This window comes from Neofelis nebulosa, chromosome 2 (genome assembly GCF_028018385.1).
Source record: "Neofelis nebulosa isolate mNeoNeb1 chromosome 2, mNeoNeb1.pri, whole genome shotgun sequence".
Taxonomy (NCBI): Eukaryota; Metazoa; Chordata; class Mammalia; order Carnivora; family Felidae; genus Neofelis; species Neofelis nebulosa.
The window spans coordinates 113987098-114009461 of NC_080783.1; the positions used below are offsets into that span (position 1 = coordinate 113987098).

Sequence of the window (22364 nt, forward strand, 5' to 3'; positions counted from 1 at the left end):
TCCTTGTACTGATGGTGAGGGCCCAGCTAGAGAAGGGATCCATTGTGTGGGACATAACCAGCAAGTATGGGTCCCAAAAGTCTTGACTGGGTAACATGAATATAGAGACATTTCAACCCCTATTTTCTGAGGATGTATCAATACTTTAACAGACTGATTCATTTCTCTGTGCCCAGCATGGTGGTGAATATGATACAGCATGCCCCTGGGGAAGCGTTATTATTATCCCCCATGTAAAGGGAGAGGCAACAAGAAGCTTAGAATCTAAGTCCGTTGTGGCAGTTAGATCTTTGAAAAATATGAAATGTACAGATTTTATAAGAAGGGGCCTACAGTGTGCTCAGTATGTGAAGACTACTGAGTATAGAGGTGACCCCCCCCCCCCATTAAGCTCTGAATCCAAGAAGGGAGTGATTGCCAAAATAAGGACCAGAGGCCCTTTTATCAGCACTGAGGAGGGTACCTTGCAACTCGGGGGCAAATTGTTCTGTGATTTTAATATAAAAACTGCTTTCTAAAAATAGCATGCTTCCTCTGAGGATGAAATAGTCTTTGATACTTATTTAATTTTTTAAACATTTAATATGAGGTTTATTAAAGAGGCTGTTACATAAACCAATAGGGAATTGGTGAGCCTGGCTGCCATGGGGCCTCCCAGGGACTGGGTCTGTGAGCTGCCAGGACCAGGTCAAGCCCAGCAGACCTGGCTAGGCAAACCATATGGAAGATGATACCTCACACTTTCATGGAAACATCTGTAACTGGAATCATGACAAATACACTTTTAAATTTAATGGTTATTACTTGTGAAGTGCATAATTTAGTTATATATAAAAGGGGCACCTGGATGGCTCAGTAGGTTGAGCATCTAACTCTTGGTTTCGGCTCAGGTCATGATCTCTCGGTTCGTGGGTTGAAGCCCTGCATCAGGCTCCATGCTGGAGAAAGTATGTTTTATGACTTCAAATCAGGAGAAACTTTTATTTGAGCAAATGGGTTGTGCTAAAGTAAAACCATGTATAAGCTAAAGAATTATATTTCTTTGAATAAGAAGATTTAAAACTGTTCACTTTGCAGGATATCAAATCCAAGCCTTTCTGATAACATTAAAGATCTAAGAATAATATCTAAAATCTAATCCCCCCCCCAGTTTCTTCTGTTGAATTTTGTATTGTGGACATTATTTTTAAATTTACAATCTGATTCTTTTTTTTTTAAGTTTATTTATTTTGAAAGAGAGAGAGAGAGAGAGAGAGAGCAGAGGGAAGGGCAGAGAGAGAGAGGGAGAGAGAGAATCCCAAGCAGGCTCTGCACTGTCAGCGCAGAGCCCGACTTGGGGTTCAAACTCATGAACTGTGAGGTCATGACCGGAGCCAAAACCAAGCTTAACCAACTGAGCCACCCAGGTACCCCTGTATTGCGGACATTTTTCAACATACACAAAAGCCAGGATAATAAGGATTCAATAAACTGGGGTTTATCGATTAAGTATCAATTTTTGCCAATCTTATTATTTCTCCCAAACATATATTTTTTTCTGGAATTTTTTTAAAGCAAATCTCAGACATCATGATATTTTCTATGTCAAATAAGGTTTTGAAGATATAAACTTTATAAAAGGAAAATGCAGGGAAAGGAAAGGAAATGTCTTGACAGCAAGACAGGATAGAGAGTCTCGAAATATGGATGGAATGTCCCACTCACTGTTTGCTTAAGACCTAAAGTCAGCTCCAGGGAGGGAAAGGGCTGATGGCCTAGCAGTGAGAAAGCTGCTGATACCTATTTTTCAGTATCCTGTCACTTGATCTCATTTACTTACAGGCATTATAAAAAAGAGTTTTGCATTTCATGGCAGAGGAGCCCAGGTTTGCTTAGTTAACAAGGCCCAGCTGGCCAGCTGGAAGGAGCTGTCTGGGAGCAGCTGTAAGCCTAGTGAGGGGGCAGCAGATTCCCAGCTCTGGGGAAGGTTTTTTTCTTGTTATCAGTTATAAATAGATAAGATTGGAGCCAACCCACTCACCAGACCTCCTCTGGTACTTGTGACTCATTTTGAGCTGATATAAAGTGTGTGGGAATTGGGGCACCTGATCCCAAGATTAGAGACTAACCTACCTCTGTGTCCACAGTATATCAAGCAATCTCTTAGGGAAATGTTTTGTAACAAATTAGGTGTGAAGGAATTCTCTGAGAGTGACTCTAAAGCAGTAGTTGTCCATGTGTGCTGCTCATTGGGGTCTCTAGGGAAACTCTGAATCCGTACTTAAGCCATACCTCAAAGCCCTGAGCAGAGCCCAGCATTGGGATTTTTTTTTTTTTAACCTGCTAAGGGGACTCCAGTATACAGCCAGGACTGTGATTCTGATGTCTGTGTTTTATGTGGCTATGTGTTCCCAGTGATGGGAGTGCTTCTTTCTTGTTGCATTCCTGACTTTTAGCTCAGTGCCTCATGTATAGTATCACACAACCTGGTGTTATTTATATGAATAAAAGAATAAATGGATTATCATATTTACACTCATTTTTCAGTGAAGAAATTGAGATCTAAGAAGTTAAGAAACTGGCTTGGGGATGTATGACTAACAGCTGTGTGGAGTCTTGAACCCAGGTTTATCTGATCTAAAATCTTGTTTGATTCAAGTTGCTTTAAAATTATTGTGTTTAATGTAGACCAGGCATACTATACTCACTGAATTACACAGAATGCTTTATTTTATTGTCATCCATTCTTATGACCCAGACATTAATTTCTCCATTTTATAGATGAGAAAAGTGAGGTTTCAAGAGTTGAGGACTTGCGCAGCACCTCTCAGCAGTGGCCCAGGCGGTCAAAAGCTGAGCTACTGCTTGCAACCATAGTAGCATGCTGCTGCCCCCTGAAGCAGGCTAAGGGCTTCTGAGTGGGCACAGTGGAAAAGACTAAACGGAGAGGCACTGCCCCAGTTCTACACTGTAAGGGAGGGGTTTAGAGAGCCCAAAGTATTTACCAAGACAGGACATTACAGGGCAGTGACAGGATGTAGTCTCTGGGAGGCAGTGTTGAGAGCACTGACTGAGGGAGGGAGGTGTCCTGGAAATAACAACAGGGACCAGGAGGGTCCCTAGGAGGGGCAGAAGGGCAGAAGGAGGAGCTGTAGGTAGACACATGATGCAGGAGAAACTATAGCATATAGAAAAGCCAGTTGATGGGGAACCTCCTGGACGCTCCTGCAGGAAGTCATGAAGATCTGAATAGGGATCAAGTGGGAATTTAGAGAAAAGAATAAATTCTAAACATATATTTAGCAACCAATATCACTTTTCTCTAATTTTGAAAAACATAATATATCCTCATGTTAATATTAGGGTGACTGATGGCATGGACAACAAAGAATTGTACAGAGTGGAGGACACCAAGCAGTTAATTCACTTTCCAAGGGAAGAGAGGGGCCAGACGTCAAGAAAAATGTCAGCCCTGAGTCAGGTTGGGCTTTTTAAGGGGTTTTGAAGGATGTCCAAGCTGTGCTCATGGCAGAGTGTGGGGAGGGGGCTGACTCTTGGCCAGGTGGAGCAGGAGGTGTCAGGTTTCTGGAGGGGCTCTGTCTGAGGCTCCTCCAGAATGTGCGTTGTGGTCAAGCTAGAGAAGAGTGTTTTGTAGTTGGAGTCTACTTTCTGAGAATGTAGGGCACCATAACCTAGAAAAACAAAGTTAAGGCCAAGTGCAGACACCTGTGACTTTTGTTTGTAAGTGTGGCTGGGGGTAGGTGCTTTGAACAGATTCCTTTCAGTTAGTTTGAGTAGAAGAAAACATGAAAAAGAAGATAAATATCACTCCTCTTGTTCAGAAATAATGACTATTAGCTTTTTCACCCAAGTCTTTTATTATTCCCCCATGTAAATGTGAGGCAAACAAGCTTTAGAGCTTCAGTCCCTTGTGGCAGTTAGATCTTTGGAAAATATGGAATGTACAGGTGTTATGGGAAGAAACCTGTAGGGTGCGTGCGCAGTATCTGAAGACTGCTGAGCACAGAGTAACTTTCACCTGTTACTGTGCCGTTTTTTAAAGTTAATCCTAAGTGGTTTATATATTTTAATTTCACTGTAAATAATATTATCTTTGTTACTTAATTCCTTTCTTTGCTGCTTGTATTTAGGAATAAAATAGATTTTGTTCTCGTAAAATATATATAACACAAAATGTCTTAGCTCAGGTTGCTATAACAAAATACCACAGACTGAGTGGCTTAAACAACACACATTTATTTCTCACAGTTCTGGAGGCTGAGAAGTCCGTAATCCAGGTGCTGGCAGAATTGGTTCTCAGTGATGTTTCTCTTCCTGGCTTTCAAACAGCTGCCTTCTCACTGTGTCCTCACATGGCAGAAAAGGGGACAAGAAGCAAACTCTCTGGTCTCTTCCTATAAGGCACTAATCCCATCTTGAGGGTCCCACCCTCATTCCCTGGTCTAAACCTCCCAAAAGCTACCTCCAAAATTCCATCACATTGGGGGTTATAGTTTCAATATGAATGGGGGGGGGGCAAAATTCAGTCCATAGCAAAAATAGCCATTTTGCCATATCTAAATGTAAAATTTAGTGGCATTAATTATAGTAATAATGTGCAGCCATCAGCACTACTTAAAAGCATAAAAGCATTTTCACCACCCCATAAGAATCTCCGTACCCATTAAGCAATAACTCCCCGTTGATTGCCTACCAAACCCCAGGTAACTTCTAATCTATTTTTTGTCTCTATGAATTTGTGAATTCTAGATATTTTGTGTAAGTAGAATCATATACTATTTGTCCTTTTATTTCTAGATAATTACTTAGCATAACATATTCAGGTTCATCCATGTTGTAGCATATAACAGAACTTCATTTCTTTTCACAGTTGAATGTTATTCCATTGTTTCTATATATACCAATTTTATTTATCCATTCTTCTGTTAATGGACACTGGGGTTGGTTTTAGCTACTGTGAATACTGCTGTTATGAACACTGGTGTATAAATATCTCACTTGAGTTCTTATTTTTAATTCTTCTGAGTATATACCTATGAGTGAAGCTGTTGGCACATGTGGTTATTCCATGTTTAACTTTTAGAGGAATTATTACACCATTCTTCATAGCAGCAGATGAACTTTCCCTCACTGCATTGCAAGTACAGTGCAAGTAAGTAACCCCTCACTCCAGAAAGGTAGCCTGCTGGGTTGGGGGCAGCTCCTGTACACACCAGCCTAGAAGTCCAGGGTGCCTGAGGGTAGGAGGTGCACGGGCAGCGATGTGCATACATTGACCAGTCTGAAGGTGCAGCCAGGATCCTGGGTTTGGCCCATGAATCAGGGACATGGAAATATAAATGGGCCATGGGTGGGGACTTTGGGAACACATGGGGCCAAAAGGTTCTATCCAGCTCCAAAACAAAGCAGCTAATTCCTCTGATGCCAGATATCTTGGGATCATGATGGGCATTCCAGGCCTGACCAGGGCTATAAGAGATGGGAGAAAACTTGAAATCATGATTGTCAGAGAGGCCCCTAGTCTAGTAAGGACAGAGGACCATATGGTCTATGATGGTAACAACTATTCAAACCTTTTCGTCACTGGATCATTGAGTAAAAATGATGCTCTAGGAAAATGATGTTGTAAGCAAGAGCAGAGCCTAGCCAACAGTGGGTGTGGGACTGACTCCTGGGGACAGGTGTGCAGGACTGAACTGTTTATGCATGAGCCAATTCAGTATGTAAGCACCCTGGGATCAGTTTCTGGGTCCTGGATTTGTGAGGGTGGACAGGGCCCTCTGTGGGGACTTCTGGGAACTCACAGAGCTGACAAGTTTCACCCCACTGCAAACCCAAGTTGCCTGTTATCCTGAAGCTAGGTCTCATGGGAACTCCCAGCACAACCAGGAAGTTCACTGATGAAAGTCACCTGAGGGATCTGATGCCCACGGATGCTGAAAGTATGCCCTGGCACAGAGCTCCAAGGGGTCTCACTGAAATATCCCTCCTCTGCTTCAGGAATGCAGTGAAGGTAACCCTAGCTACAGGAAGATGTCCTGCTGGGCTGAGGTGACTGCTACTTCCACAGGACTAGAGGTCCTGGAAACCTGAGGGCAGGAGGCAGGCAGGGAGCATATGCTGGCCTCTCCAACCCTGAAGCCAGGCTCCCTGTCATCATTCCCTGGTCAAGGCTCTCTTGGGAGAGTCCCTACCACAAGTTCAGACTTGTGCAGTGTACATGTGTTTGCCAGTGGCCATTCTGCTCCAAAACAAGGTAGCCAATTTTCCTGATGCCAGATCACCTGGGATCTTGGATGCCATTGCATGCTTCACCAAAGTGCTGAAGAATGAAAAACACCAGAGAATAATGATTGCCAGGTGGGTGCTCAGTCCCCATAAAGACAGCACACCCATATGGGGTTTGACAGTAGCCACCATTCAAATTTTTTCATCAATGGCACAGCGTGGGAAAGGAGGCCCCAGGAAGATATCCTGGACAGTGAGGGCAGGCACATTCCAACAGGCCAAGAGGACCTGATGCTTGCATGAGGGGCACAGCTGGGAAGTACACTGATGACACACCTGGGAGACCTGACTCTAACAATGCACTGAGTATCCTAGCAGCACAAGGCCACAAGGGGTCAAACTCCATGACATTTCCTTCCCCACATCTGTAGTGCAGCAAAGAACCCCTAGCTTCAGAAGGATGGCCTTACAGTTCAGGTCTAGAATCTGGGAGACCTGAGGGTAGGAAATACACAGGGAATGATGTGCCCATGCATAGGCCAGTCAGAAATGAAAGCCAAGTTCCATGTCTTAGCCTCCACATCAGGGCCCCATGTAGGCATAGTTTGGGCCACAGGCAGGGACTGGTGGGTACAAATGGGAACCAAAGTGCCCATCATGCTCCAAAACAGAATGGTTATGCTGATGCAGGATCTCATGGAATCACAGAGCCAGATTTCGAAGGATCTTGATAGCCATTCCAGGCATGATCAAGGCTATGTAGAGTGGGAGACAGCTTGGAATCATGATAGCCGAACAAGTCCTTAGTTCAATAAGGACATGAAGGACTCTATGGGTTGTGAGGGTAACCACCATTCAAGTCTCTTCATCAATGGATCAGTGCACAGAAACACTGCCCCAGGAAAATGGCAGAGTAAACAAGTCCAGGACCTGCATAATAGGCCAAAATGGGAAATTCACTGATGAGGGACACCTGGCATGCTCACAGGTGTCCTGAGTATCCCCTGGCACAGGGTCCCAGGAGTCTCCTTCAAATATCTTTTCTCTCTCTACTTCAGGAGTATAGTGCTGTAATCCCTAGCTACAGGAAGGTATCCAGCTGAGATGGAATAGGCCTATTTCCATGTCACTAGGGGTCCCAGAAATCTGAGGACAGGAAGTACAGAGGGTGGAAAGTGAGTATACACTGGCCCTTCTCACCCTGCAGCCAGGCTCCCTAGCACAGTTCCCCACAGAAACATGTAAAGATATTGAAGGCCAAAAGTGTGGACTTGAGGGGGACACAAGGGGCTACCAGAGGTCATCCTGCTCTAAAACAATGTAGCTAATTCCCTTGACACCAGATCTCTTGGGACCTCAGATGCCTTTTCAGGGTCACCAGAACCTAGTGGGATAGGAGACACCAGGAAATTATGATTAAAGTCTCCTAGACTGCATAAAGACTGCAAGGTCCATTGATTTCTAACATGAATAATCATGATTCAAACTTTTTTTATCAATGGCACATTGCAGGGAAAGGCTGCTCCAGGAAGATGTCCTGGTAGATGAGGGCAGGCTCATTCCAATAGGAAAACTGGGCAAGATGCCTGTGGCAGATTCCCAGGAGTGGACTGCCAATGCCTGAGCCTCAGTGACTCTGCGTTCAGGCACCCTGGGATGGGTCTTCAGGTGTGAGGAGTAGCCTTGCCCCTTTTGAGGACTTTTGGGAGACTCACAGTGATGTCAATGTCCACTTTGCTCCCAAACACTCCTGTTCCCTGAAGTTGGATCTCATGGAACTGCTTAGCCTTACCATCCCAAGTATGGCCAGATTATCCACTTATAATTATGAGACTTCTGGGAGACTTAACTCCCCCAGAGGCCCTGATTATCCCACCAGGTGCACAGAGTTACAAGGGTCTACATCAAAGGAATGTTTCCATCCCCCCACCATAGCACAGTGCATGGAATCCCTAGATCCAGGAAGAATGTCTGCTTTGTGAAGAGTTCTACATAAGGCCTAGATGTCTGAAAAGTCTAAAGGCCAAAAGTGCTTGGGGAGCAAAGTGCACATACATTGGCCAATCCAAAGCAAAAGCCAAGCTTTCAAGGCTCGACCCCCAGGTAAGTGTCAGGTATGTCAATTTGGGCTAAATGTAGGGTCCATCAGGGTACCCACTGGGCAAAAGGTCCATACTAATCCAAAACAATGTAGCTAATGACTCTGGTGCCAGATCTGGTGCCATTGTGGGTCTGAACAGGGTTTTTCACAGGATGGGTGTCAACTTGGAGTTGATTGTTGAAGAAATGTTTAGTCCAATAAGAACAGGACGGTCCAGTGGGGTCCAACTATAAATGGCATTCAAACCTCTTCATCACTGGATTGGTACAAACACTGCCCCAGGAAGGTAGCATGGTAAGCTATAGTAGGTCCTATGTAATGGGCCAACTAGGCCTGATTCCTGGGGGCAAGTGGGTGGGAACCAACTGAGCACACTTAAAGTGCTATTACTCAGCATCCAAGCACCCTAATTCAGTTCCCAGTGCCAGCCTTGTGGGTATGGACAGGGTCTCTGGTGGGGACTTCTATGAATCTCACACGGATGCCCAACCCACTGCAAAAGGAAGTTGCCTGCTCCTCTAGCCAGATCTCATAGGAAATTTTCAGCCTTTCCAACCTGAGAACAGCCAGGAAATTCTTGATGAGAGAGACACCTAGTGGCCTCACTCCCACAGGTGCCTTGAGTATTACCTGGCACAGGGTTGGTCCCAAGTGGTCTCACTGAAATAATTTTCCTATCACTACTTCAGTAAAGTAGTACTGATAACCCCTAGCTAAGGAAACACATCCTGCTGAGCTGGCAAAAACTCTATTGCAAATGGACTAGAGAGGTGCCTGGGTGGCTCAGTTGGTTAGGCATCCAACTTCAACTCAGGTTATGATCTCATGGTTCATGGGTTGGAGCCCCGCGTTGGGCTCTGTGCTGACAGCTCAGAGCCTGGCGCCTGCTTTGTATTCTGTGTTTCCCTTTCTCTCTGCCCCTCTCCTGCTTGTGCTTTGTCTCTCTGTCTCTCAAAAATAAATAAATGTAGGGGCGCCTGGGTGGCGCAGTCGGTTAAGCATCCGACTTCAGCCAGGTCACGATCTCGCGGTCCGTGAGTTCGAGCCCCGCGTCAGGCTCTGGGCTGATGGCTCAGAGCCTGGAGCCTGTTTCCGATTCTGTGTCTCCCTCTCTCTCTGCCCCTCCCCCGTTCATGCTATGTCTCTCTCTGTCCCAAAAATAAATAATAAATAAATAAATAAATAAATAAATGTTAAAAACAATCAGATGGACTAGAGGTTCTGAAAACTGGAGGGCAGGCGTTTGGTGGGAAGCAAAGTACACATGAGCTAGCTTCTCTGACTCTGCAGCCAAGCACACTGGGAAAAGTCACAGTGTCTCTCTACCATTTAGGAATGTTTGGGGCCAAATGCAGAGACCTGTGGAGGACACAAGGGGGCAGCCACTATACTTACTGCCTCCAAAGGAACTCGCTAACTCCCCTGATGTCAGATTTCATGAAATCAAGGCACGATTTGTGACCAATTCCCTGCCTTCTCATTGGGCTGCCCTTCTAATAATAAAGCTTTCTCTGCTTCAAACCCAGTGATTCAGAGACTGGTTATTGCACATCAAACACATGAATCTGATTTTAGGATTTGGTAACAATTTCTTGTGGCAGGAAGGCCCTGAGTGATGGGGTCACTTGGGGGATTTCCTGTGGCTGCTTGGACCACAGACTGAGTCCAAGGGAGTTCTCTTGACTGTCTCCCTGACCAGGTTGGCTTCCTTCAAGCTGGAGTCACCACTGGAGCAGAGAAATCTCTGTTTGGCCACTAGGAGGAATTCTGCAGCTCAAGGGTGGGTTTCTAGTGCACAAACCATCAACTGTGTTTTCCTCTCATTTTGCTTTTTGTCCTTTCAGGGAATTTTTCAGATAGGCTGTTTTTACATTTTCCATTTTACAAAATGGAAAAAGTTGTATAACTACCCTTATTTGATTTTGCTTCCTCTCACAGGTCCTTAATTGTCTTTGTGTGTTATTGTGTGTTTGTCTTGTTTGTACCATGGGAAATGCTGATTCCAGACTGTAGCCCTTTGGGATGCTTACTCCAAAATTGGTATACTTTTAGTTATGAGTCTATGAAAAAGAAAAAGATAGTCTTTTGTAATGTGGGTTGGCTGCAATATGCATTGAGTGACAGAGAAGTAGCCAACAAATGAAATTTATTGAAATGAAATTATAATACTACTTTGCAATTAGAACTGTTTTGTAAGAAGGAAATGAAATGGGATGAAATGCCCTATGTACAAGATTTGCATCAAATGAATCTGCCCAGAAGTCATGTAAGTTATGGTGCAACAGGCCGTGAAGATTCGATCTATCCTCCATGATTCTGACAAAGGGGTAATACAAAAATTATTATTGATATGATAACAAACACCCACCCAGGGAAGCAGAAAATGGGACAGAAGTTCCTGCTCTAATGCCAGCTCCTCCATCTGTTCCTGTCACCCAAGATGGAACAAAGCTACCCCAATAGGGAACAAAGGTCCCTAAACCAGGGACCCCTCAGAGGGAAGCTTAGGAATAGTCTCCCCCTGCACACCCATCAGGGTCCCCCTTTCAGTGTTGGTTTGCAGCCTGGCTTGCCAACAGGGCAATATCCAAATGACAATACATATTTGGGGGATTAAATGCTAATGGGAAACTAATGAGAATGGTTTGAGTCCATTCCCCAATTTCCACATCAGATCTATTTAACTGGAAAAACAACCTGTATTCTTAGCATGATGATCCACTCAGCATGGAAGGATTATTTGCCTTGATATTTGCTACTTACTATCACACTTGGGCAGATATCCAATCCTTCTGACAGTAGAAGAATATTGTATGGTTTTGGATGAGACATGGGAGGAAGCTCCACCTTCTGGACCCAAATAATCAGGCCAGACTGGAGGCCCTAAGAAGTGGTACCAACCTGCAACCCCAAATAGGCTGTTAATGAAGGTGGGCTTCCTAGGCTACAGAACTATCCGGAAGGCATTTTAGGGGTATCTCAGTCTGTAAAGCATGCAACTCATGATCTCGGGGTTGTAGGTTCAAGCCCTACATTGGGTGCAGAGATTACTTAAAAATAAAATCTTAAGGGGCACTAGGGTGGCTCAGTTGATTGAGGGTCTGACTCTTGATTTCAGCTTGGGTCATGATTCCAGAGTCATGGGATCAAATCCTGTGTCAGGCTCTGTGCTGGCATGAACTTCTTAAGAGTCTCTCTCCCTCTACCCCTCTCCCCTGCTTATGCACGCACTCCCTCTTTCTCTAAAAAAATAAACATAAATAAATAAATAATAAATAAAATCTTAAAAAGAATGCATTTTAGTAGGATCAAAAGGAACGTTCCTAAACAGAAAACTTTGAATAAAGTTTGAGAAATTTTTCAAATGCCTCAGGAGGACCACTTGTCCTTTAAAAACATTTTTTTTTAATTTATGCAAGATCAAAAGGATCCAAGTACTGAAATGCCTGAAGACATCTTGACTCTGGTAAACATGCTGTTGGGGCAGATGGGAAGCCAGGAAAACTTTGATCGCTCAGCTGGTCAAAGTTCTTTTAAAGAAGGAACATGTTATTCCTCATTTGAAGCAATATCCTCTCAAGAAAGAGAATACAACCCTTAATAAAAGACTTCTTGGGGCGCCTGGGTGGCTCGGTAGGTTAAGCGTCTGACTTTGGCTCAGGTCATGATCTCACAGCTCGTGAGTTCAAGCCCCACGTCGGGCTCTGTGCTGACAGCTCAGAGCCCAGAGCCCAGAGCCCGCTTCCGATTCTGTGTTTCCCTCTCTCTCTGCCCCTCCCCTGCTCATGCTCTGTCTCTGTCTCTCTCTCTCAAAAATAAATAAAAGATTTAAAAAAAAAGACTTCTAAAAATTTGGACTCATTGGGGCATGTCAATTGCCTTATAACTAACACTCACATCACTCATATGGAGGGATATTGGTTTGTTCAGGACCTTTGAGCAATCAACCCAATAGTACAGGATAGAGATCCAGCAGTGTCAAGTTCATATTCCCTCCCAACAGCCTTGCCAGGGGACTTCTGTTAGTCTTAGAGCTAAAGGAAAGCTTCTTTTGCGTCCCCTCAGAGAAAGACTTTTAAAAACTTTTGCCTTTTAATGGTAAGATCCAGATACCCAGATGAAACAATTTTGAGGGATGGCACTTCCTCAGGACTTAAAAACTCTTTGACTCTGTTCTCTCCACAGACCTGAGGGACCTCCAATTAGAAGAAGGTACTCTTTTACAAAATGTGGATGATATTCTAGTTGCTAGCAAAAATGCAGGACACCATCACCATCCTCAATTTCCTTGGAAGAGAGTGGCTATAAGGTCTCTAAGAAACAGGATCAAATATGCTAGCCAATAGGAAGGCACTTAGAATTTGAGCTCTCCTAGGGACAAATTTGCTTCCTGATTGATGAAAAACGTCTTGCCTGTGCAGCTGCTTCCATGCCACAACAACTGAGGGTATTTTTAAGCATGGCCAGATTCTGTCAAACATGGATCCCAAATTTCATTTTAATTGTTAAACCCCCTTTATGAGGCCTTAAAAGGAGAAGATCATGAACTTCTAATATAGACTAAGGAAATGATCCAGGCATTTGACAAAGTGAGAGAAAAACTGCTCACTGCCCAGCCTTGGGCCTGCCTGATTTTAAAAAGCCTTTTGATTTGTTTACACATGAGAGACAAGGTATGGGCCCAGGGGTTACTTACCCAAACGTTAGTATTTGCTCCACGTCCCATGACCTACTTCTCACAGCAACTAGAACAAACTGCTAAGGGATGGCACATCTACCCCAATAGGTGCTCTGCTTATCAAGACAAAAAGGGGGCTAATGATTAACTGCTAGATGACTTGGAAAATACCAAGCCATTCTTGACAAGTCCTAATGTCAAATTAAAGGCAGTAACTTCTCTGAACCCACCCACCTTACTGCCTAGCTGTTTCAAGGAACCCCAAACAATTGTCTCCAGACCATAGAGCAGATAGATTCCAGCAGATCAGATCTGGTGTACCAGCCCCTCAAGAGACCTGAAGTTGAATTCTTAACAGATGGGAGTAGTTTCCTGGAATGCAGCATAGCAATGGGTATGTGGTTATAACTCTTCATGGAAATGTGGAAGCCCAGGACTTGCTTTCCAGGGTCTCAGTACAAAAGGCTGAATTCATTGAACTACCTGTGCTCTTCAACATAGTAAGGACAAATGGATCAATTTGTGCACAGACTCCAGGTACACTTTTTCTGTTATATGTACTCATGAGGCAGTATAGAAGGAAAGGGGATTCCTTTATTTATCTATCTATTTATTTATTTACTTTTTAATTTATTTTTTTTAAATATATTAAGTTTATTGTCAAATTGGTTTCCATACAACACCCAGTGCTCATCCCAAAAGGTGCCCTCCTCAATACCCATCACCCACCCTCCCCTTCCTCCCACCCCCCATCAACCCTCAGTTTGTTCTCAGTTTTTAAGAGTCTGTTATGCTTTGGCTCTCTTCTACTCTAACCTCTTTTTTTTTTTCCTTCCCCTCCCCCATGGGTTTCTGTTAAGTTTCTCAGGATCCACATAAGAGTGAAACCATATGGTATCTGTCTTTCTCTGTATGGCTTATTTCACTTAGCATAACACTCTCCAGTTCCATCCATGTTGCTACAAAGGGCCATATTTCATTCTTTCTCATTGCCACGTAGTACTCCATTGTGTATATAAACCACAATTTCTTTTTTTTTTAAATGTTTTTTTTTCAACGTTTATTTATTTTTGGGACAGAGAGAGACAGAGCATGAACGGGGGAGGGACAGAGAGAGAGGGAGACACAGAATCGGAAACAGGCTCCAGGCTCTGAGCCATCAGCCCAGAGCCTGACGCGGGGCTCGAACTCACGGACCGTGAGATCGTGACCTGGCTGAAGTCGGACGCTTAACCGACTGCGCCACCCAGGCGCCCCCACAATTTCTTTATCCATTCATCAGTTGATAGACATTTAGGCTCTTTCCATAATTTGGCTATTGTTGAGAGTGCTGCTATAAACATTGGGGTACAAGTGCCCCTGTGCATCAGTACTCCTGTATTCCTTGGGTAAATTCCTAGCAGTGCTATTGCTGGGTCATAGGGTAGGTCTATTTTTAATTTTTTGAGGAACCTCTACACTGTTTTCCAGAGTGACTGCACCAATTTGCATTCCCACCAACAGTGCAAGAGGGTTCCCGTCTCTCCACATCCTCTCCAGCATCTATAGTCTCCTGATTTGTTCATTTTGGCCACTTTGACTGGCGTGAGGTGATATCTGAGTGTGGTTTTGATTTGTATTTCCCTGATAAGGAGCGACGTTGAACATCTTTTCATGTGCCTGTTGGCCATCCGGATGCCTTCTTTAGAGAAATGTCTATTCATGTTTTCTGCCCATTTCTTCACTGGGTTATTTGTTTTTTGGGTGTGGAGTTTGGTAAGCTCTTTATAGATTTTGGATACTAGCCCTTTGTCCGATATGTCATTTGCAAATATCTTAGGAAAGGGAATTCCTTACCTCAAATAACAAGGAGGGGCGCCTGGGTGGCTCAGTCAGTTAAGTGTCTCACTTTGGTTCAGGTAATGATCTCCTGGTTTGTGAGTTTGAGCCCTACATGGGGCTCCATGCTGTAAGCATGGAGCTTGCTTGGAATTTCTCTCTCCCTCTCTCTCTGTCCCTCCCCCACTCATGCTCACTCTCTCTCTCAAAATAAAAAAAATATTTTAAAAAAATAACAAGGAAATTAAGCCTCTAAAATTAGTAGAGGCTATAAACCAGCCTCCTGAATTGGCTGTTATTCATTGTGCAGGACATCAAAAAGAAGACTCACATACAATTAAGGGAAACCAATTGGCTGATCAAGCAGCCAAATATACAGCTAAATTCTCAAAAATAAATGATAAATTGGCATTTTTTTATTCCACAGATCCCATTCACCCAATATGTACCACATTATTCATAAAACGATTTGGAACAGGCAGAAGAAAAGGGATTTAATATTGAGTCTCCCACATTTCTAGGATGGAAAAGTAATGAACAAGGCATTGTGCTAATTCCAGAAGATTTACTAGAGGACATCTTAAAAGCAGTCCATCAGGGTACCTACTGTGGGAAAGATGCCACCCTCCAATGGATACAAAAATATTTGCTAGGACTCACTTTCAGAAGATGATAAGGTAACTTAGCAATGTGAAATATGTGTCAAGAGTAACCCTAAAGTTTGGACTCCAACCTTAAAAGGAGTCCAATATTGCAGAGAAATCCCCTGTGAAAATTAACAGTTAGGCTTTATGGTCATGCCAAAAGCTCCTGGAAATTTTTGTTCCCTATTAATCCTCATAGATACTTTTTCCAGATGGGTAGAAGCCTTCCCAGCACAAACGGAGAAAGCATCTGAAGTCACTAAAGGTCTGTTAAAAGAGATTAGATTTAGGCTTCTGAACTCATTTTAAAGTGATAATGATGCCAACTTCATGGAAAATATTACACAGGAAATCTCAAGGGCCTTAGGAATTAATTGGAAAATACACACTGCATGGAGAGCACAATCTACTGGAAAGACTGAAAGAATGAATCATACTTTAAAAAGGACTATTGCTAAAATCTGCCAAGAAATAAATCTTACCTGGGCCAAAGTGTTAGCTGTTGCTCTGCTGTGAATCAGAAATAGCACCCTGAAATAAGGTCCAATTATGTCCGTTTGAAATTTTGTATGGGAGACGATTCCAAGTCTCACCCCATCAGGCTGACCCACAAATTCATTTATTTATTTTTTGGTGCAAAAATGTGGTTTTATTAAAGCACAGGACAGGATCTGTGAGCAAAAAGAGCTGCCCCTGACCTACAAATATTAAAGGAAATAGCTGTAACAGGATCTGTAAAAGCTTTGGGTCACATGTTCATTTCTATCTGTAAATTTGTTTCTAACAGGTCACATTATCCTATGGATGCCACTACACCCTTTCAGACCCGGAGACCAAATATACCTGAAATTGTGGCAAAAGCCCTGCCCTGACAAGAAACTTAAAGCCTGCGTTTACAACACACTCCCCCATCAAACTCACTGGAGTTAAACCTTGGGTGTCAAGAACAAACGAGAGGAATCCATTAATCAGCAGTGCAAGCCTGTAGAAGACATAAAATTCTATTCACAAAAACTAAGTGATGCACAGCTGACTTCCATTTGTAATTTGTTTTGTGTTTTTCACTCTCACAATGCTTGTTTTCCTATTAATTCAAGATGTATGCTTGCTGCCCCCAATTTTAATCACTTCTTTTGCCATGATACTAATCATTCTTTGCCTTATGGATATGCTTACTGCCCTTTTCCCCATGGGCCTGGAGAGACAATTCAATGGTAAGACTCTCTTAAACTCTAGCTAGAAATGGGGACTTAACTAAGTGGTGGATCTTTCACCCTAAATTGCACTCTATACATGAATACAGTGACCACCCTTCCCCTCCTCCCCCAGTGGTACCACTGACAAACTTTACTAAGATTTCTTCTAACTATACAATCTGGTTTGACAAGCCTACTCTTCTGGCGTTTGGAGCTAAGATAATTAAGCTAGAGGATATTCCAGTTCTGTGTTTCTTTTTATCAAATCTTACATATGGAGCCTTGACATATAATGATTGGAATCTGCCTCAAGGACCCTGCAATTCCTCTCATGCTTATAACATAACAAGCTCTGGTAAGTTTATTCAATCCTAGAATAGGGTGACTTATTCAAATTCCCCAAAACCTCAAAAATATTGAGGAGACTTTTGCTTCAACAAAACCTGTCTGTATTCTAAAACACAGGTCCACTTAAACTGAGGACTGTGGATTCATGGAACCCCTATACCACTCCCTGAATATTCCTTTAAGAAAACCAAATTAGCAGTCACTTCTTCTTGGCCACAGCACATTCTCTAGAATATTCCTTCTAATGAACAAATAAATCCTCAGGACTTTTCTAGGGTTCCCTGTGCCCCTACATGTTATATTTTCATATATGGGAACCAATAGCAGCCCTGGGGTTATGTTTGTATAAACATCTAGGGTATAGTAGGCACTTGTTTTCTGGAACATTTAGGAACCCTTGTTTCTGTTCATAATGTTTCAGAAACCCAACATTAGGCCCACTTTCTCAGGCTGCTTTCTCATCAGAGAAGGGGCCAAACTTTAGGATCCCAAGACTACATTTCTGGAAATCAAGAAGATGAATTTTGGTATTTCTTTGGGAGAACTTTCCAGTCTTGGTGAGGTTAGGTAGTCCATAAACATGATTAGAAACCTTTCTGTGAGAGTCTGGGTGGCTCAGTTGGTTAAGCATCTGACTTTGGCTCAGGTCATGGCCTTATGGTTCATGGGTTAAGGCCTTGCATCAGGCTCTGTACTGACAGCTCAGAGCCTGGAACCTGCTTTGGATTCTGTGTCTCCTTCTATCTCTGTCCCTCCCTTGTTGGCTCTCTGTCTCTTTCTGTCTCTCAAAAATAATAAATAAAGGTTAAAATTTTTTAAAAAAAGAAACCTGTGATTCTAGGAACTTTGAGGGTATTGCTCAACTAATAGCAGCTCAACAAAACAAAACAAAACAAAACAAAACAAAAACACCATTAGACTCCTTGACACAGGTAACCCTGGACAATAGGATTGGCCCTAGACTATTTTAGGAGAACAAGGAAGAATGTGTAAGGTAATTAACTCCTTGTGTTGCATCTATGTTCATTCTTCAGCTGAAGTAGAAACCTAAATGAATTAGAAAACAAGTCACTTGGCTAAAACAAATTCCTGTGAAAATCCCAGATATAAAATGGTACTAGTTTTCTAATAAATATTCCAGGATTCCACAAGAAATTCAATTATCTGTCCTAGCTGTCCTTTTTATAATTTTTTCATGAAATGCTGTTCATGGGCTGCAAAAGTCGGGACCAGCTTGATGGTTGTCAAAAATACTGAGGTTGAGCCAGGCACCAAAGAGTTCTCACAATTAGGAGCAAAAAAGTTTCATTTCTCAAAAGCCAAACTTCACCCCTCTTTGCAAGAAGTAGTGAAGAAGGATCGTTGCAAGAAGTAGTGAAGAAGGATCCCCATGATTGAGGAATTATAAACAGGATTAGGGAACTGGAGCCCAGTACATGCTTCATTCTTCACATAAATTTTCTCTAGGCTCTTCTACCATTGTAACCTTACATGTTGCATATAAGCAAATTCCTCTACAGCCTTGCAAGAATCACTAACTTTATTCCTTGCTTTCTTCTTCCCAGCATGAGGTATTGGAACCAAGGAGGGAGGCTACCTGATAATGTTTGTTTTATAGATACAAAACCAACATGTAATGCTATGAGACCCCCAGATAGAGCCCAGATGTCCCAATAGTGCAATATCTCAGAAGTTTCAAGTTTCCCCTCTAAGTACCAAAGTCCTTCCACTTCCTGCCCTAACCCCCCCCCCCCCCCACACATATCTTCATACCTTAATAACTGCATATAAACCTATCTTAGACTTAACAAAGGCAAAGCAGATTTGGGACTGATTCCCTGTCTTCTCGTGGGGCTGCCCTTCTGATAATAAAGATTTCTTTATTTAGTAAAGATTTCCTTGAAATAAAGATTTCAAACCTGGTGACTCAGGGTTTGGCTTACTGTACATGCCTGTACATACAAGAGGTCTGAGGGCAGGAAGTACATGGGAAGCAATGAGCAGCAGGCATTGGCTGCTCCAGAGCAAAAGACAGACTCCTTGGGTTTAGACCTTACCATAGAAACAGGGACTTGTGGGGTAGACTCAGAACCAAAGACTCCATCATACTCCAAAGCAATGGAGCACATTCCTGTGGTCTCAACTCACAGAATCAAGGAGCTAGTTCTCTCTGGATCTTGATAGACATCCTGGGTCTGGACCTGTAAATCCTGAATACTGGACAGGGTCCTGATCCAATAAGGACAAAGGTGCATATAGGGTACCAGGATAAGCACTACTGAAATCTCTTCACCAGTGGAACTGTGCACAGGCAGGCTGCCCAAGTGAAATGACTTGGCAAGCAAGGGCAGTCTTTATCCAACTGTGGGTATGGCTCTAATACCTGGCAGCAAGAGCTCAGGAGCAAACTGGCAGTTTTCCTGCCATTCTCAGCATCCAAAGTGTAGTATGAATCACACAAGGTGACAGAAAGTCGGACTGACGTGGAGAGAGATAAAGTGTACATGAGGGCTTCTTTTATTGCTTTACACTATAGCTTTGCTCTTGTTAGTGTCACTTTCCCTGATAGCTTTGAACACTCCCCCAGATAGATCTGCATATATATCCAGAGCATCTGAAGGGTCTCAAGACTAATGTTTTACTAGGCAGTAGTAAATAGCCTTATCTTAGTAGTGGGTAGGCCTCATGGTCCTGAAAGCCTTACTTCCAAATTCCTTAGAGACTTCTGCTATCCTTAGCCCCCACTAACTAGAAAGTATATAATTAGTCACTTCTCATAAGCACAAAAGCAGTTCTTTTTGCACTGAAAATGTCTCAATAATTCTTTCTTGACTGTTCACTCCCAGCCCACATCACATCACATCACATCACATCACATCATCACATCACTTTCTGCAATTATACCAGTAAGTTAAAATATAAAATAATCCAGATAGAATAAAATGGAGCTGAGAAGGAAATAGCCAGGGTGGGGCCAGTTCAAAACATATGTTTAAGTACTTTAAAGTTATAGGAGGTATTGTTACACATTTTGTCTGAGTTTTCTAGAGATTACAACAGTTTGAAACACCTCAGCCCCTAATCCCTGGTGAAGTTTTCACCTCGAGTAACAGGACTTCCCAGTGATCCCCAACCTGCCATCTGCACCATACAGAACTAAGACTCACTGATGGAGTTGGAGAAGTGAATAAAGTATGCCAAAGATGGCCGATGGGGCTAAAACAAGCTCTGGCCTCTAACTTAGAGATCCCTCCTCCAAGTTCTTCTTCCTTTGTTTGCTGTGCATGTGAACCACCCCCCCTCCCAAATATGGAGGCTTACAACTATAAATTACCCTTCCTGCTGGCATTCAGGGCTCAGATCTTTGGAGAAATGGTCTCCTCTGAGCCCGTTGGCATTAAATAAATCTCTGATCCATCAAGATCTGAGTGCTGCTTGGTTTTTCCGCCAGCGTTCCAGCCTGGTTCCATAACACCTCTCGTCTTGCTTTTCTTTTGTTACAGCAATGCTTCATTGTCCAGGAAAGGACAAGTGACATGCACTCTGGGAATCAGTAAAGACTTTATTTTGCACTGGTGTTGGCCCAGCAGTGTCACCTCCAAAGGTGGAGCATCCGGCTCAGGTTTTACCCTTCTTTATACATATGTGCTTCCGGGATGGGTAGGGCTAGTACAGTTAGGCTTCTGGTTCCTGGCTAAAGGCTGATACAAAAGGCAAGCAAGATCCCAGAAGCCAAAAGCATTATGGCCTTGGACATCTGGCTGCCCCTTTTTATCTGCTTTTCTACAGCTTTCCTTCTCATTCCCCCTTCTTGATTCTCAAGATGCTGTAGCAGACTCAGAGAAAATCAGTTTGTGGGGGCAGGGAATCCTTTTGCTACCACAGGAGGAGGAGCAAAGACTGTTTGGCTTCTTCCTGCTGGACAGGGACATCAAAGGGAGGAATGTGACAGCTAGGGTTCTTCGCCATCCAAAGGAGAGTAGTGACAGCTAGAATGGTCCAACTGAAGCGTCATCTGGAGTTTGATAGCTTCTAGGCAAGAGGGAACAATCCTGGTTAGCATATTAAGAATACAAGGATCAAACAGGAGGGCTATGACAAGCATTAGGAGAGGAACAGCTAGAGGGTGGAGCCAGGATGCCCAATTCTATGTGTTGCTCCGAGAGTTCCATGGGTCTGCTAATTCTTGCCTCTGCTTGATGATCCATTCCTTTAGTTGTTGGGCCATATCTCTAACTACCCCTGACTGGTTAACACAGAAGCAGTGTTCCTCATTTAGGAAGAGATATATCCCCCCCTCCTCAGCAGTTAACAGCTCTCTCTTCTATTTTGTAATACTACTGCTGCTAACAAGTCCACCTGCTCTTGTAAGGTTACCAGGGAGTTTGTAACTTGTTCTATGTCATCTGTCAGATCTTGGATAGTTTTTGGTAGAATGAAATAGATGAGGTTACTCCCCCAACTCCAGTACTTACTCTGGCAGTGATTCCAAACCCAATTAGTAGAGGTATAGCTTGGATAGCTCGTTTAGACTGGGTATGTGCAGCCAAGGGAAATATAAGAGATTGGTTGCTGGGGAGAATATTTATTTGGGTGGGGGGGTGGTTAGGAATGCAAAGGTGCAAATTCCCATCCAGTTAGCAGGCAAGCACAAATAAGCATTAGTTCCACAAAGAATACTCCCACAAGGGGAAGACATCAGGGTGACTCTTGGTTTTTTACCTGTTTGTATATCTCAGTTTGGTTGCATTGGTTAAGTTAAGTTACTTAAGTTAACTAACAAGTAAGTTAACTTACTTGTTAGTTAAGTTACCTACAGGGGTTGTTCCCCATTAGTACTTAAAACACAAGGAGGCTGCCCTATTAGTTTTGTATCAGTAACCATGGACCTTATTGTGACAGTTATGTTATCTGTTGACATGTTGTGGGGGATAGCCATATTGGTTATATCATCTGGGACTGGGGTAACCTCATAATGCAAGGGGTTTAGAGAGAGACAAAGCCAACAGTCCTTGGATAACTTAGGGTTAGAGAAGTTGAAGAGGAGATGGGTTGAATTTAGAATATGGTATAAACAGGAGTTTAAATCATAAGGCCCACTGGGCAGACTTCCAGAAGTCTGCTTCATAGAGTTTTGTGCCTCTTGTTGGGTTGCCTCCTTATAGGCCTGGTCTTAGACTCCTCCTCCATCAGACAATCCAAAGTGGGTTTGTTGTGTCCAGCAGTCCCATTTGTCTGGATATCTATGACATGATGTTCCCTGCCAAAGGTATTTTGCTTTAATTCTTCCTTGCCAACAGGTTTTTCTGTCATGGAAATAGAGCAAGGCAGATTGATAACATTTTGCATGT

At 43.2% G+C, this 22364-nt stretch overlaps 1 long non-coding RNA gene across 1 annotated transcript; it reads right to left on the reverse strand.

The window, feature by feature from the left end:
- Positions 1–20555: 20555 nt before the first annotated feature.
- Positions 20556–21832, reverse strand: LOC131493158 (uncharacterized). Its single transcript, XR_009252494.1, has 2 exons — positions 21736–21832; positions 20556–21045 (listed from the first exon to the last, which is right to left on the reverse strand). It is a non-coding gene; the product is annotated as an uncharacterized LOC131493158 (long non-coding RNA).
- Between the last annotated feature and the right edge of the window lie 532 nt (positions 21833–22364).